Source organism: Nerophis lumbriciformis, linkage group LG28 (genome assembly GCF_033978685.3).
Source record: "Nerophis lumbriciformis linkage group LG28, RoL_Nlum_v2.1, whole genome shotgun sequence".
Lineage (NCBI taxonomy): Eukaryota > Metazoa > Chordata > Actinopteri > Syngnathiformes > Syngnathidae > Nerophis > Nerophis lumbriciformis.
In genome coordinates, this window is record NC_084575.2 from 6,104,993 (window position 1) to 6,121,968 (window position 16,976).

The 16,976-nt window shown below is 39.6% G+C and overlaps 2 non-coding genes across 2 annotated transcripts; one reads left to right on the top strand and one right to left on the bottom strand.

Annotated features, from left to right (window-relative positions):
- Positions 1-7,450: 7,450 nt before the first annotated feature.
- On the top strand, positions 7,451-7,524 carry trnan-guu (transfer RNA asparagine (anticodon GUU)). Its single transcript has one exon. It is a non-coding gene; the product is annotated as a tRNA-Asn (tRNA).
- A 2,177-nt stretch (positions 7,525-9,701) lies between these two features.
- On the bottom strand, positions 9,702-9,774 carry trnav-cac (transfer RNA valine (anticodon CAC)). Its single transcript has one exon. It is a non-coding gene; the product is annotated as a tRNA-Val (tRNA).
- Positions 9,775-16,976: the final 7,202 nt, after the last annotated feature.

Consider the following 16,976-nt stretch of genomic DNA (forward strand, 5'->3'; position numbering starts at 1 on the left):
TGAACCTGATATTTCTCTAAAAAACAATATTATACATTCTGAAAATGTAAACGATAGCAAGAATAAACTTTCAGAAAAATTTCACTTGCAAACACTTTGTTTAAAAGGTTTTTACTGTACCAAAATTCTAAATAAGTAAATAAAAATGACTGATAAACACTGGAAAACTGTCACTGAATGTCTTAGTGTGATGTCATTCTGTCACAGACAAATGCTACACAGCTCCATGCTGGTGCTGAGAGGAAAAACGTGTTATATTTGTGTCATTGTTTTATATATATTTATATATATATATATACACACACACACATACATATATACAGTATACATATATACACACAAACACTCAATTTGACATACAAAATAACTACTATTTTTAAGAACAAGTTACAGTAATATATAATACATATAACATATAATATATATGTATATATAAAAAAATATATATATATATTATATTATATATAGACATATAAACTATATGGGTATATATTTTCTCCAAAAAGGGTATTTCAACAAGTAAACAGTACAGTAGGTAGTTGATGTTGATATATGTAATGCTCATAAGGGTATTCTAGTCAAATATGCGATGTGTAAATATCAAAATATTACGTGGAATCACTTTTTGTCAGGCACTATTACATTTAATGACAATGTTACATAAATGAATACATCCAAACACGTTGTACATATTTATTATGTGCAGGAAGAAATAACAGTTACAATTGTGTGTATCTTCCAAACAAGAAAGAGGTTTTATCACATCACCATGGGACTAACAACACTCCTTTAAATCTCATCAATACCACAGAAGAGGCAAACTGTCCTTTTCCAGGCACCATAAAGTCTTAAATAATGTCAAACACGTAGCGATACAACAACCAGGAAGATAAAGTGTTTGTCTCACACCTACTAATCCACTGTGGACACACCAAGACACAAATGGAGGTTCAGTGACCTCCGCCAAGGAAACACATTTTTGTCAGCCATTCACATTTTGCCACAACACACATGAGGGAAAGTCCTAGTTGGAAATACTAATATTGTGTGTCAGTCACCTGATACATGTTGTGTGTAAGTCACGTGATACATGTTGTGTGTAAGTCACGTGATACATGTTGTGTGTAAGTCACGTGATACATGTTGTGTGTAAGTCACGTGATACATGTTGTGTGTAAGTCACGTGATACATGTTGTGTGTAAGTCACGTGATACATGTTGTGTGTAAGTCACGTGATACATGTTGTGTGTAAGTCACGTGATACATGTTGTGTGTAAGTCACGTGATACATGTTGTGTGTAAGTCACGTGATACATGTTGTGTGTAAGTCACGTGATACATGTTGTGTGTAAGTCACGTGGTACATGTTGTGTGTAAGTCACGTGATACATGTTGTGTGTAAGTCACGTGATACATGTTGTGTGTAAGTCACGTGATACATGTTGTGTGTAAGTCACGTGATACATGTTGTGTGTCAGTCACGTGATACATGTTGTGTGTAAGTCACGTGATACATGTTGTGTGTAAGTCACGTGATACATGTTGTGTGTAAGTCACGTGATACATGTTGTGTGTCAGTCACGTGATACATGTTGTGTGTAAGTCACGTGATACATGTTGTGTGTAAGTCACGTGATACATGTTGTGTGTCAGTCACGTGATACATGTTGTGTGTAAGTCACGTGATACATGTTGTGTGTCAGTCACGTGATACATGTTGTGTGTAAGTCACGTGATACATGTTGTGTGTCAGTCACGTGATACATGTTGTGTGTAAGTCACGTGATACATGTTGTGTGTAAGTCACGTGATACATGTTGTGTGTAAGTCACGTGATACATGTTGTGTGTCAGTCACGTGATACATGTTGTGTGTAAGTCACGTGATACATGTTGTGTGTAAGTCACGTGATACATGTTGTGTGTAAGTCACGTGATACATGTTGTGTGTAAGTCACGTGATACATGTGTGTAAGTCACGTGATACATGTTGTGTGTAAGTCACGTGATACATGTTGTGTGTAAGTCACGTGATACATGTTGTGTGTAAGTCACGTGATACATGTGTGTAAGTCACGTGATACATGTTGTGTGTAAGTCACGTGATACATGTTGTGTGTAAGTCACGTGATACATGTTGTGTGTAAGTCACGTGATACATGTTGTGTGTAAGTCACGTGATACATGTTGTGTGTAAGTCACGTGATACATGTTGTGTGTCAGTCACGTGATACATGTTGTGTGTAAGTCACGTGATACATGTTGTGTGTAAGTCACGTGATACATGTTGTGTGTAAGTCACCTGATACATGTTGTGTGTAAGTCACGTGATACATGTGTGTAAGTCACGTGATACATGTTGTGTGTAAGTCACGTGATACATGTTGTGTGTAAGTCACGTGATACATGTTGTGTGTAAGTCACGTGATACATGTTGTGTGTAAGTCACGTGATACATGTTGTGTGTAAGTCACGTGATACATGTTGTGTGTCAGTCACGTGATACATGTTGTGTGTAAGTCACGTGATACATGTTGTGTGTAAGTCACGTGATACATGTTGTGTGTAAGTCACGTGATACATGTTGTGTGTAAGTCACGTGATACATGTTGTGTGTAAGTCACGTGATACATGTTGTGTGTAAGTCACGTGATACATGTTGTGTGTAAGTCACGTGATACATGTTGTGTGTAAGTCACGTGATACATGTTGTGTGTCAGTCACCTGATACATGTTGTGTGTAAGTCACGTGATACATGTTGTGTGTAAGTCACGTGATACATGTTGTGTGTAAGTCACGTGATACATGTTGTGTGTAAGTCACGTGATGCATGTTGTTGAGTATTAAACTCTGCGACTGTTTTTTTCGGATATTGACCATGTTGGGGTTCCGGTCAGAGAACACACAGTCATCATTTGGACTCTTCCAACTTTAATGGTGCATATTGGTTTAGGTTCATTTCTTTAGTTAGTTAGTATCTGTAAATCAGAAGCAAACACCCATCAACATTTATGTCATTTAACTAAACAACAATATAATTATATGCTCAAAGTAAAATACTAGAGACATAATATATTGCATTTCTACAATGGCATGTGAGCTAGCCACATTAGCAGCAACAATGCTATCCTTAACAGGGAGATGTTAGCTCGTAGCATTCTGACAACACAGCACCAATAATACTCATAAAACACCACTAGATGTTACACAAACACAGTGATGTCTATTAATAAACTAAATTAGTCTTATATAATAATCAACATACTCACATCGTCAAAGACTAGAGCACCGATTAAACGTAGCAGAGAAACAAGTCAGCACACATTAACACACGTCGAAAGGGAAGCGGAAGTGACCCCTACAGGAAGGAAGCGGACGTGACACTGACAAGAAATGCTTCAAAATAAAGTATCTGAAAACATAGATAAACATGGAGAATTCTTAACACATGTTGTGTGTAAGTCACGTGTGTAAGATGACAAAAAGAGATGTGAGTTGTTTTCAAGGCTTTGATCCTGAAAAGATGGAAGGCTTTTGCTGGGCGCGGTGGATATTTGGAATGGAAGAAACCTTGGAGGGGACCACAAGTGGTAATGATGATGCCAGCCTATTTCATCCTAAACTTCATTGCAAAAGGACGCTTTCTTCTTTCCTTTATATTTTTCCGCAAAAACATTTCGGCGACGGGATTTTCAATGTAAAAGCTTTAATTTGCATTTTCTTTGCAGCCGACTTGCTTCCTCTCGTCGAAACCAGGAAGTATCCTTCGGCCCGTTCAATCCCGGGTTGGGGTTGATGGAAGGAGTTTGGAAAAAAAAACAAATGTGAGAAAAGTTGGCCCCCCCGCGACGGTCCTTTGGTCCGGGGTCCCCCCTTACGACTGTCCTTCGCCATTCTTTTCTCTTCTTTTTTAATATTTGTACAAACCTTCACTCGCCCAAAAAAAAAGAAAAGTTTTCGTGCACGACTTGAGTCCAGCTTTTCTTCCATGTTAAAATCGGTAATGATAACAATCTTTTTTCGTGTTTTTCTGAGGTAAAAAAGAAACAAAACAAAAAAAGTTTCTCCCCCTTACCGTTAAACGCCGCCACGGGAATGGGGGGAGAAAAGAAAAGGCCCTTTTTAAAAAAAATCTTTGACCTGGTCCTGGCTATTTGGGCGTGCTTCAGTTGGGACAAAAGAAGCATGTAAAGGATCTTGGACTGTTTTGGACAAAAAGCCTTCCCACCTGACTTGTCAATGTGCTGCAGAGACTGAGAGGGCATCATCTTCTACCACCACAAAACAAATGAAGCAAGAAAAGTCTTTTCCCAACCTTGAAAAGGGAAGAGGCGGAGAGAAGCAGTTTGTCGCTACATGCGGAAACAAATGCCAAATGGTGTGTGTATCATCTAATAGTGGCCTTCAGATTTCTGTCCTGGGAGTTAAAGACATACACTTGGTTGTCTCCGGTACTGAGAAAGACATGATTCCGTAGTAAGGAGCCCACTTTCACAATACACCACTGTGATAAATAAGCAAACTCCTTCCTTCCATCTTTATTTACAGCGGAAGAGAGACCACCACTGTTTCCCACGCCTCAAATTCTGACCAATAGCAGTTTGCATTTAGCGGTAGTCGCGTCATCAAGTCTTTATTTTGTCTCTTACTGTGGTGTTGTCTTTATTTTGATATGGCATACAGGATGTGATGTTATTATGCTTGACACATTGACTCCTCTGGAGAATAAACTGATCATTACAACTCATATTAGTAGATTAAAGAAAGTGAATTTTGCTTTGATTTATTGTTTGAAATACTTAAGTGTTAAACTATAGTATTGTTGTTACTTCAATGTTGACGCCAATCAAGCACTTGATGGCGTTGTGTTGCTAGACTAGGAAGCGGAAGTAGCGTTCATGAGGAGTTTCCATCATACAATTATTGATATTGTCTCTCAGTATGCAAAATAAAGGGACTTTGATTTATTGCATCAAATGTTAGTTGTAGTATTTACATGTTTTTCTTCAACAGTTGGGCAAGACAACCACAAGGTGGCGTAGGCCGCACCAGCACTTGTGTGGCTCAACCATGAAGAAGAAAACTATCCAACCAAAACATTTTCAAGAAAACTGTCATATTTCAATTCGCTTTGCTTGTTTTTTTTTTTTGCCATTTGTACAACTTTTATCTGGCTTTTAAATCAAGCCCAAATGGAGCTTTTTAACGAAAGTGATACATTTATGATGTTGAAAAGAAGTCAGTTTTAATTGTAAACACTGCAGATAAAATGACAAGACGCATGTAGCAGCTTTTTGTTTATAGCATTTCTTTGTTGCAAAGTAGTGTTGTTGAAGCAAGTCTTTAACTATTTCATTGTTAATAATCAAATGTAAATAAACAAATGTAGATACTTTTTCTTATGCCTTCTGATCTCTCTCTCTCTCTCTCTCTCTCTCTCTCTCTCTCTCTCTCTCTCTCTCTTAAATTTGCAAAAAAGTTTATAGTTAAAATGTTTGCAACATAACTTTCAAGCCATGCTTGTTTAAACTAATGTAAATAACTGATAATCAATGCTATCGCCTCAAATTGGCTATCATTAATTCAGTGTAGGGTTATAGACATCGTGTTGAAATCCCATGCTGTTCCAGGCACTGTAGCTGTCAGTCAAGGTGCCTGTTTGTTAAATAGGAGATGTTGGGCTCAAATCCCGTCAGTGTCTTGATGATTTTTCTGTAACACTTTCTCAGTTTGTTTTCAAACCACATGAATGCAAGCCAAATTCTATTCGTTTTGAATAAAATCCCAATGGATCCACAGAGTTTGATGTTTACTGCAATGTTTTCTTCCAAAAAATGCCATTTTAAATGTGGATTGAACCAGGACTCAGAAAGAAACACTACTTCAGATGGGTTCCAAATCACTTTGTTACAAGTAGTTTGTCTGTATATTCACCAGAGTAAGCATCCTGGAGATTAAGACAGCAGAGTGGCGCAGCGGAAGCGTGCTGGGCCCATAACCCAGAGGTCGATGGATCGAAACCATCCTCTGCTATGATTTAGGTTTCAGTTGTCTATTTGACTGGTTCTTAATTTGAAAGCAAGGCCAACACTCATTCACACTGCAGCTGTCTTCTCTAACTCTTTGGGAATTACACCTATGATTCCTGCTAAAAGAGAGGTTAAACATCTTATAAGTCAATCTAAACAGTACAGTTGCAATCCATTGAAAGCCCTGAGAATACAGTGACTTGAATGAATGAGAAATTTCACAGGTTTGTGCGTGACATTTTCATGGAACCCAGCATTCATGATGTTGAAGCCTGAGGTCTGCCTATATGAGAACCCTCTAAATTTGGTGTCGTGTGTGCTCGGCTGTACATGAGGTGGTCAGCTATGTTGCAAACTACTTTATGATGAAACACAGGACCTTGCTATCATTTATTTCCTTGCTTATTTATAAAGGTGTTGGAGCCAAATTTCCCTATTTGTTTATAATGCTTTTATTTTATTTTCTCTAATTGATTGTTGGGTTCAGCATGTTGTATTTCCTTTTTTGGCAGATTGCTCCGCCCACTTCCTGTTAAGAACCAGGAAGTGTCGACAGGGAGGGGACTGTTGCTATGGTGGGGTTACCATGGCAGCCTCCTTAAATTGAGTTCAGGTGTGAGCATGGGCAGGGCGATTGGAGGACAAACAGTTTTCGACCGTGTGGTGTCGTGTCGTGTCATATCATATCGTGTTGTGTCATGTGGTGACAATGCTGGTATAATGTGCCATTCAAGGTTAGCATACTTTGTTATATAACTTACATTTGGTTTAATTTAGATAGTTTGTAATAAACGGATTGTCATATCCAAACACAGTTCTACAGTACTGGACATTCTATCATTTACACGCGTCAAACTGGTCAACACAGTCGCCCTCGGTACCAGCCCAAAGGTAAGGGCTGTACAAAAGGTAAGAAGGAAAGTAAAAAGACGGCCAATGGAAAACATGGTGCTCGCTAGTCTTATTGCTGTTATTAGCTGCATTGCATTTCTTGCCTTTTGTGGATGTTGTTAAATCCCTTGTGCACGTAGAATGTGTTCTACTTTGTAGCATGTTTTGTCTGTCGCAGCCCGCATTTCAAACGTTCTTCCTCTTAACCGAGTTCAGAAACCTCCTTTACTCCACAGGCATTGGTGGTTCAGTGGTAGAATTCTCGCATGCCACGCGGGAGACCCGGGTCCGATTCCCGGCCAATGCATTCTGTTGCTTTTATTACATTTTAACTAATATTCATAAGGGACAAAAGCAATGTTTGTGACAACCGCAAGACGCAGGCATTCCACCCAAAAGGTATATTGGACTCGCCGAAGTCTGAAGCAGTGTACTTCTAATTACGCTAATCCAAAGACAATAACATCGGGACATCGTAACATGAGATTTTATAATTTTTTGGGGAGTAATTAATCATGTAAACCAGTAAGTCTCTGTGGCGCAATCGGTCAGCGCGTTCGGCTGTTAACTGAGAGGATGGTGGTTCAAGCCCACCCAGGGACGAAATCTTGACTCGAGCACAGGTGTTTGAGGGTTTTCTTGTACAGCCCATGTCCTTCTCTAAATTTGCAAAAAAGTTTCTAGTTAAAACGTGTGCCACGTTTGCAACATAACTTTCAAGCCATTCTTGTTCAAACTAATGTAAATTACTGATAATCAATGCTATCGCCTCATTTTGGCTATCATTAATTCAGTGTCGCATGTTTGGTCCGTCGCAGCCCGCATTTCAAACGTTCTTCCTCTTAACCGAGTTCATAAATCTCTTTTACTCCACAGGCATTGGTGGTTCAATGGTAGAATTCACGCGGGAGACCCGGGTCCGATTCCCGGCCAATGCATTCTGTTGCTTTTATTACATTTTAACTAATATTCATAAGGGACAAAAGCAATGTTTGTGACAACCGCAAGATGCAGGCATTCCACCCAAAGGGCATATTGGACTCACCGAAGGCTGAATCAGTGTACTTCTAGTTACCCCCATCCAAAGACAATGACAGTCGGTCAGCACGTTCGGCTGTTAACTGAGAGGATGGTGGTTCAAGCCCACCCAGGGACGAAATCTTGACTCGAGCACGGGGGTTTGAGGGTTTTCTTGTACAGCCCATGTCCTTCTCTAAATTTGCAAAAAAGTTTCTAGTTAAAACATGTGCCACGTTTGCAACATAACTTTCAAGCCATTCTTGTTTAAACTAATGTAAATTACTGATAATCAATGCTATCGCCTCATTTTGGCTATCATTAATTCAGTGTAGCATGTTTGGTCCGTCGCAGCCCGCATTTCAAACGTTCTTCCTCTTAACCGAGTTCATAAATCTCTTTTACTCCACAGGCATTGGTGGTTCAGTGGTAGAATTCTCGCCTGCCACACGGGAGACCCGGGTCCGATTCCCGGCCAATGCATTCTGTTGCTTTTATTGCATTTTAACTAATATTCATAAGGGACAAAAGCAATGTTTGTGAAAACCGCAAGACGCAGGCATTCCACCCAAAGGACATATTGGACTCACCGAAGGCTGAATCAGTGTACTTCTAGTTACGCCCATCCAAAGACAATGACAATCGGTCAGCACGTTCGGCTGTTAACTGAGAGGATGGTGGTTCAAGCCCACCCAGGGACGAAATCTTGACGCGAGCACGAGGGTTTGAGGGTTTTCTTGTACAGCCCATGTCCTTCTCTAAATTTGCAAAAAAGTTTCTAGTAAAAACGTTTGCAACATAACTTTCAAGCCATTCTTGTTTAAACTAATGTAAATTACTGATAATCAATGCTATCGCCTCAAATTGGCTATCATTAATTCAGTGTAGGGTTATAGACATCGTGTTGAAATCCCATGCTGTTCCAGGCACTGTAGCTGTCAGTCAAGGTGCCTGTTTGTTAAATAGGAGATGTTGGGCTCAAATCCCGTCAGTGTCTTGAAGTTTTTTCTGTAACACTTTCTCAGTTTGTTTTCAAACCACATGAATGCAAGCCAAATTCTATTCATTTTGAATAAAATCCCAATGGATCCACAGAGTTTGATGTTTACTGCAATGTTTTCTTCCAAAAAATGCCATTTTAAATGTGGATTGAACCAGGACTCAGAAAGAAACACTACTTCAGATGGGTTCCAAATCACTTTGTTACAAGTAGTTTGTCAGGATATTCACCAGAGTAAGCATCCTGGAGATTAAGACAGCAGAGTGGCGCAGCGGAAGCCTGCTGGGCCCATAACCCAGAGGTCGATGGATCGAAACCATCCTCTGCTATGATTTAGGTTTCAGTTGTCTATTAGACTGGTTCTTAATTTGAAAGCAAGGCCAACACTCATTCAGACTGCAGCTGTCTTCTCTAACTCTTTGGGAATTACACCTATGATTCCTGCTAAAAGAGAGGTTAAACATCTTATAAGTCAATCTAAACAGTACAGTTGCAATCCATTGAAAGCCCTGAGAATACAGTGACTTGAATGAATGAGAAATTTCACAGCTTTGTGCGTGACATTTTCATGGAACCCAGCATTCATGATGTAGAAGCCTGAGGTCTGCCTATATGAGAACCCTCTAAATTTGGTGTTGTGTGTGCTCGGCTGTACATGAGGTGGTCAGCTATGTTGCAAACTATTTTATGATGAAACACAGGACCTTGCTATCATTTATTTCCTTGCTTATTTATAGAGGTAAGAAGGAAAGTAAAAAGACCTTGTTTCCACCCTGTTTCGAACAGGGGACCTTTCGCGTGTGAGGCGAATGTGATAACCACTACACCATGGAAACTGCTGCAAGTTGCAGACCTTTATCAAGACTTACAAGTTGATTTTCGGCCAATGGAAAACATGGTGCTCGCTAGTCTTATTGCTGTTATTAGCTGCATTGCATTTCTTGCCTTTTGTGGATGTTGTTTTGTAGAATGTGTTCTACTTTGTAGCATGTTTTGTCCGTCGCAGCCCGCATTTCAAACGTTCTTCCTCTTAACCGAGTTTAGAAAATTCTAATGTATGCTGACCTTGAATGGAACATTGTCACGACACGCACGGCCAAAAACTGTTTGTGTCCTCCATGCAATCGCCCCGAGTGCTCCCACCTGAACCCAATTAAATGACGTTACCATGGCAACCGCACCATAGCAACGGTCCCATCCCTGTCAACACATTTCAGCATGAACAGAGGCCAGCAATCAATGAGAGAAAACAAGATAAAAACAATATGAACAAATAAGGAAATTAGCTCCTACAGTATGCAAAGTAAATGTCTGTGGGATGATGTACAATACTGGCTTGTGCCTGACACTCCAAACTTTGATTGATATTGATATTGTTTTGGGGATGTTTAAAAAGAAAACATACATTAAAAATGTTTAAAACCCAATAATGGGAATTTTTGTTTTATCCACGAATGTAAGTTTGTAAAAAGAAAAAATAAACATCCTTCCACAAACAATTCAGCCTTTTTCTCTCACTTTTATATTGCATAAAGGTCTGGGGACATACATATAAAACAATCATCATATTACAAAAGAGAGTAATAAAGATCATTAATAAAATGGATTATAGAGACCCAACAAATAATTCATAAAGTCACACATTTTAAAATGGTATAAAAGACAAGAGTTCAAATGATGTATAAAGTAAATAATAATATGCTTCCTGAAGTGGTCCAGAAGATGTTTCACATGTGAACCAGTACATATGTACATCATATAAAGGTGATCATCTATGGGATCATTAACAAGTAGAAATACAAATATGGAATACTTCAATATTTCAAACTATCTAATCTATAAATGTAGGAGCATATTAAAAAGATAGTTACACAAACAACAATGATGTCACACATGTTATATGTGCTGATGTTGTTAGAAAGTCAACATTAAAGTCTTGACAGTTTATTTCAAATCCTGCAGTTTCATTTGCTGCTGCTGTTCTCACCAGCACACTTGTGTTTCTTACACTGGTACTTAGAAGACAATCTTTCACCACACACACTGCAACTCAACACTTTCTCTCCTGGGTGTCTTCTCATGTGTCTTTTCAAAGAAAAAGGTTTTTCACCAGTGTGTATTCTCATGTGTCTTTTCAAAGATTGCCTTTTAGTAAAACCTTTACCACAGATTGAACAAGAAAAAGGTTTTTCACCAGTGTGTTTTCTCATGTGCATTTTCACACTCTGACTTTGTCTAAACTCTTTACCACAAGTTGAACAGGAAAAAGGTTTTTCACCAGTGTGTGTTCTCATGTGTATTTTCAAATTTTGACTCTGTGTAAAACCTTTACCACAGGTTGAACAGGAAAATGGTTTTTCACTAGTGTGTGCTCTCATGTGTCCTTTCAAATGTTGACTTTGTGTAAAACTTTTACTACAGATTGAACAGATACAAGGTTTTTCACCAGTGTGTGTTCTCATGTGTCTTTTCACACTGTGACTTTGTGTAAAACCTTTACCACAAGTTGAACAGGAAAAAGGTTTTTCACCAGTGTGTGTTCTCATGTGTACTTTCAAATGTTGACTTTGTGTAAAACCTTTACCACAAGTTGAACAGGAAAAGGGATTTTCACCAGTGTGTGTTCTCATGTGTCCTTTCAAATGTTGACTTTGTGTAAAACCTTTACCACAGGTTGAACAGAAAAAGGGTTTTTCACCAGTGTGTGTTCTCATGTGTATTTTCAAAGATCGCCTTTGTGTAAAACCTTTACCACAGAATGAACAAGAAAAAGGTTTTTCACCAGTGTGTGTACTCATGTGTCTTACCAGATGACGATTGTGTTTAAAGGTTTTGTGACAGTGAGAACATGTGAAGTGAGTGTTGTCAGTGTGACATGTTGCATCATCTTTAGAGTGTTCATCATCAGTGTCAGGAGAGTGTGACGTTGTGTCCTCACTATCTGATAGTGGAGCTAAGATCTTGTCTGCTTGTGATCCTCCACAGTGGTCTCCATCAGCTTCTGTTGTCATGTGTTGTGTTGAGCTGCTGCTTGGAGGCTCCGCCTCTCTCTTCTCCTCACTTTGACCTTTGACCTCATCATCTTCACTCTTCACAGGGACACCAGTCACTTCCTGACTAACGCTGTGTTCCTCCTCTTCCTCTTTAATGTGGGGGGTCAGTGAGTCTTCCTCTTCCTTTTTACAGGGAAGGGTCTGTGTCAAAGAGGAAAAGGGGACTTCAGAGGGTCCGTGGTGCCTGGTCTTCCTCTTTGGTGGATCCTCCTTCAACATCCTGAAGCTACTCTCCTGTTTTTCAGGCAGAAGTTGTTCTTCACAGACGTCTGCAGGACACAAAATGACAAACATGCTTGAGAAATGTCCAGATTTGCTCAGTCACATGAGGCATTCAGTAAGTTTACATGTACTTAAAATAACAAGTTAATGTATGAATTGGCCTGAAAACAAACACACTGCTGTTTACAACATCATTCACAGGAAAAGAAGACCACTTTTTACGAGGGGTGGGCAATATGGCCTAAAATCTGTATTGCCATAAATTCCCTTCTGCCTGAGGTATGATGTATAAAGTTGGAGAAAAGATTAGGTCGTCTACATTGTAAATCTGTATTCCGTATTGTTAGCTCTGCTATGGCGCTACCTTGTGGTCGAGTTCGCTCACTGCGAGTGCAGTGGGTTGAAAGTGCATTTCCTTTTGCTACGTGCCATAAACCCCAAGTATGGTTTCTTCTTTATCTCGCCAAGCAACGTTTGTAAGTGTAACCGAGGATTTCCACTGGATGTGGAACGGCGGTGCCACGGCGACAGACTTAACCACAATTTGTGGTTTAGAATGACGTCTGGAACTCAAGATAGTTCCACATGTCTGGGAACGCCACCGACGGATAATCCTTGATATTACTCAACAAATCTTTAGGGATCTATTCCGTTTCATAATTAGATTTTTTTCTCGTATCTGCTTTTCGCAGGAAGATCTCGGCCAGGGGTGTTTAAACTAATTTTAGATGGGGGGCCACATGGAGGAAGATCTACTCCAAGTTGGCCGGACTGGTAAAATTACAGCAAGATAACGTAAAAATAAAGACAACTGCAGATTGTTTTCTTTGTTTAAAAATAGAACAAACACATTCTGAAAATGTACAAATCATGTTTTTTTTTTTTACATACAATAGTATTCTATATTTAGTTGTCCTTTTTTACACTTTCAGAATCAATTATGTGATAATGTTCATCAGTCAACTCATTGGTGTTCATTTTCAATCTATCAAGATAAATAAATAATATCAAAATCAAATTACAGGATGTTATTGATGTAGTTTGCTCATTTTCCCCGACTGGTGCGCTAACATCATGTGTTTTAGTTGTGTTTTACATATGTAGCATCATCTACAAAGATACAAAGAATTGATATTGCGACATCTAGAGGACACATTTAGAACAGCAGTTTCTTTCATTCAAAAATTGCGACTCATTTTTGTACTTAGCAAACTCATCCCGTCTCATTCACTCATTCACACACTAATGGCGGGATCTGCCATGCAAGGCGCTTACCACGACCCATCAGGAGCAAGGGTGAAGTGTCCTGCTCAAGGACACAACAGACGTGACTAGGTTGGTAGAAGGTGGGGATTGAACCAGGAACCCTCAGGCACGGCCACTCTACCAACCGCGCCACTAGCCTTACACCATAGACCTGCCTACTAGCCTTCCACCATCGACCTGCCTGCTAGCCTTCCACCATCGGCCTGACTGCTAGCCTTCCACCATCGACCTGCCTGCTTGCCTTCCACCATCGGCCTGTCTACCAGCCTTCCACCATCGGCCTGTCTACCAGCCTTCCACCATCGACCTGCCTATTAGCCTTCCACCATCGGCCTGCCTGCTAGCCTTCCACCATCGGCCTGACTGCTAGCCTTCCACCATCGACCTGCCTGCTTGCCTTCCACCATCGGCCTGTCTACCAGCCTTCCACCATCGGCCTGTCTACCAGCCTTCCACCATCGACCTGCCTATTAGCCTTCCACCATCGGCCTGCCTGCTAGCCTTCCACCATCGACTTGCCTGCTAGCCTTCCACCATCGACCTGCCTGCTAGCCTTCCACCATCGACCTGCCTACTAGCCTTCCATCGGCCTGCTGTTTGCCTCCAGCCATTGGCTTCGTCTACGGGCTTCCACCCATCGGCCTTGGTTGCTAGTCTTTAGCCCTGTCTGCTAACATCTTCAAAAGTGGTAAAACAAGTGGAACTTCTCCTCTCACTATGTCACAAATTATTATATTGTGTTTTATACTTTTGTGTGGTTTTACTGGTGTCCCAAATGGGTCTGGTCACCCCCACTCACGAGCTATGCTACTTCAAGATGCACAGTTTGACATATTTGATAATTTGACATTTCATCATAGTGGCAGCTACAAAATAACCTCGGCCTTATCTCAGTTGAAGATTTCTGTGACTTTGGACAAAACAAAATGGCTGCATACTATGGTAGAGTCCATTCATTCTTATTGTTTCCTTGTTTTGAGAGCTCACGTCAACATTACTGCATCCTCCCCTATTGTGAGCACTTACTTTCACAGATTAAAGACCGACTCAAAAGATGGTAACTTTAAGTGCAAATGTTTAAATATATTATTGTTATTGCTCTCAGGAAATGTTGAGACTAATCCAGGCCTTGATACACCTACACAATGTTTTACACCTGCGGATTTTAAAACTAGATCTGGTTTTGGGATTATTCATATCAATGTTTGGAGTTTACTCCCTAAACTGGATATGATAAAGATCTGGATAAACTCAACAAATGTTGATATTGTAGTCTTATCTGAAACTTGGCTTAAACAATCTGTGCTTGATGAAGATATTTACATTCATGGCTATAATGTCTATCATACTGACCGACAAAGAAAAGGTGGTGGAGTGGCCATATATATTAAGCAGAGGTTTGATGTTAAATTAGTGCTCTCTGAATCAGTAAGTAAAGAACTTGAACTTTTATCACTTGAAATCGAATTAGCTAGAAATCACCACATTATGGTAGTGGGGTGTTTTAGGCCTCCATCGGACCCTAGTAATTCCCTATCTACTCTTGTGAAGCTTCTGTCTCAACTGAAATACAAGGAAATAGTGATTTGAACTGGGACTGGCTCACATCTGTGTCTGACTCTTTGAAAGCACAGTGTGAATCTCTAAATTTAACACAATTAATTAACTCAGCTACAAGACCTAATCCGAAATGCCCTCAAAAAGCTACACTCATTGACTTAATTCTAACAAATATACCCTTCAAATGTGTTGCATCTGGTGTTTTCCCTAATGATGTGAGTGATCATTATGTGATTGCAGTAGTGCGAGACACAAGGATTCCTAAAAGCAAGCCTCGTCTTCTTGAAAAACATAATATGAAATTATTTGAGACGCAAGCTTTTTTTACATGACTTGCATCTTTTTAATTGGGATAGAATTGCTCTTTTTGATCATGTTGAACTGGCTTGGAAATATTTTCACGGAAACTTCTTGAGTATAGTGAACAAACATGCCCCTTTTAGAAAATGTAGGGTTAAAGGACGTGACAATCAGTGGTTTACATCGGACCTGTCAGATGTATTGCATGAGCGTAATGCTGCTTGGGCCAGGGCACGCAAGTCAGGGTTAGAAGCAGATTGGTTGAATTTTAGACAATTAAGAAATCAATTTACCTCTCTCCTTCGGAAAGTCAAATCAGAATTGTATTTCTCCACAACAACTGAAAACATCAAACACCCAAAGAACTTTTGGAAAATCATCAAATCTTTGTGCGCCTGCTGTAATTCAGTCAATCTCCCACCTAGTATACTTGTTGATGGTGTCAGAGTAAGTGACAGAAGAGAAATGGGTAGTCATTATAATAATCATTTTATGTCCTCTGGTTTTCTCTATAATTCTGACAACTCTACTGAAGTTCCGCTAACTCCGGAAAGAACCGTTGAAAATACCCAGGTTTTTAACTCTACGCTCTTTACCACAACAGAGGTCATGAGGGCTCTAAAACAGGGGTGCCCATTACGTCGATCGCGAGCTACCGGTCGATCTCGGAGGGTGTGTCAGTCGATCGCCAGCCAGGCATTAAAAAAATAGTCCTAAAAATGAGCGATAATAAATCTTCACTATGTTGTCACTTTCGTCACTTGATTGACATTCACGGCACCCGAGGGTCTTCTGAGATGACGCTGGCTGCTGCCAGCACATTATTAAGAAAAAATTACCGACAGGAAGGCGAGAAACACTTTTTATTTCAACAGACTCTGGCGCCGTACCTGTCGTCAAAACTCCAAAGACCGACTGCACAGTTGCACAATAAAAGCGCTGCTTCATCCTGCCTGCGCTACCAAAATAAGAGTCTCAGAAAGCTGGCGTAAACAAGCTAGCAAGCTACGGAGTTTGCCGCCAATGTATTTCTTGTAAAGTGTATACAAAGGAGTACGGAAGCTGGACAAATAAGATGCCAAAAACCAACCACTTTCATGTGGTATTGGACAGAAAGGAGGACTTTTTTTCTCCTCCATTTGAAAATGCGGACGTTATCAGCACCACCGTCTGATTCCTATCAATGCAAGTCATCACAATCAGGTAATACACCAACTTATATTCTTGTCTTCATGAAAGAAAGGAATCTATATGTGTTAAACATGCTTGTATTATCATTAAACACCTTTAACTTGTTAACAATATTAACTATATGTGTTAAACATGTTTGTATTATCTTTAAACACCTTTAACTTCTTAACAATATTAACTATATGTGATAAACATGCTTGCATTATCTTTAAACACCTTTAACTTGTTAACTATATTAACTATATGTATTAAACATTCTTGTATTATCATTAAACACCTTTAATGTATTAACAATATTAACTATATGTGTTAAACATGCTTGCATTATCATCAAACACCTTTCACTTGTTAACAAAAACATATCTTTCATAAATAAGTAAATATAAATGATATATATGAATGAGGTAGATCCCCACGACTTGATCAATTGAAAAGTAGCTCGCCTG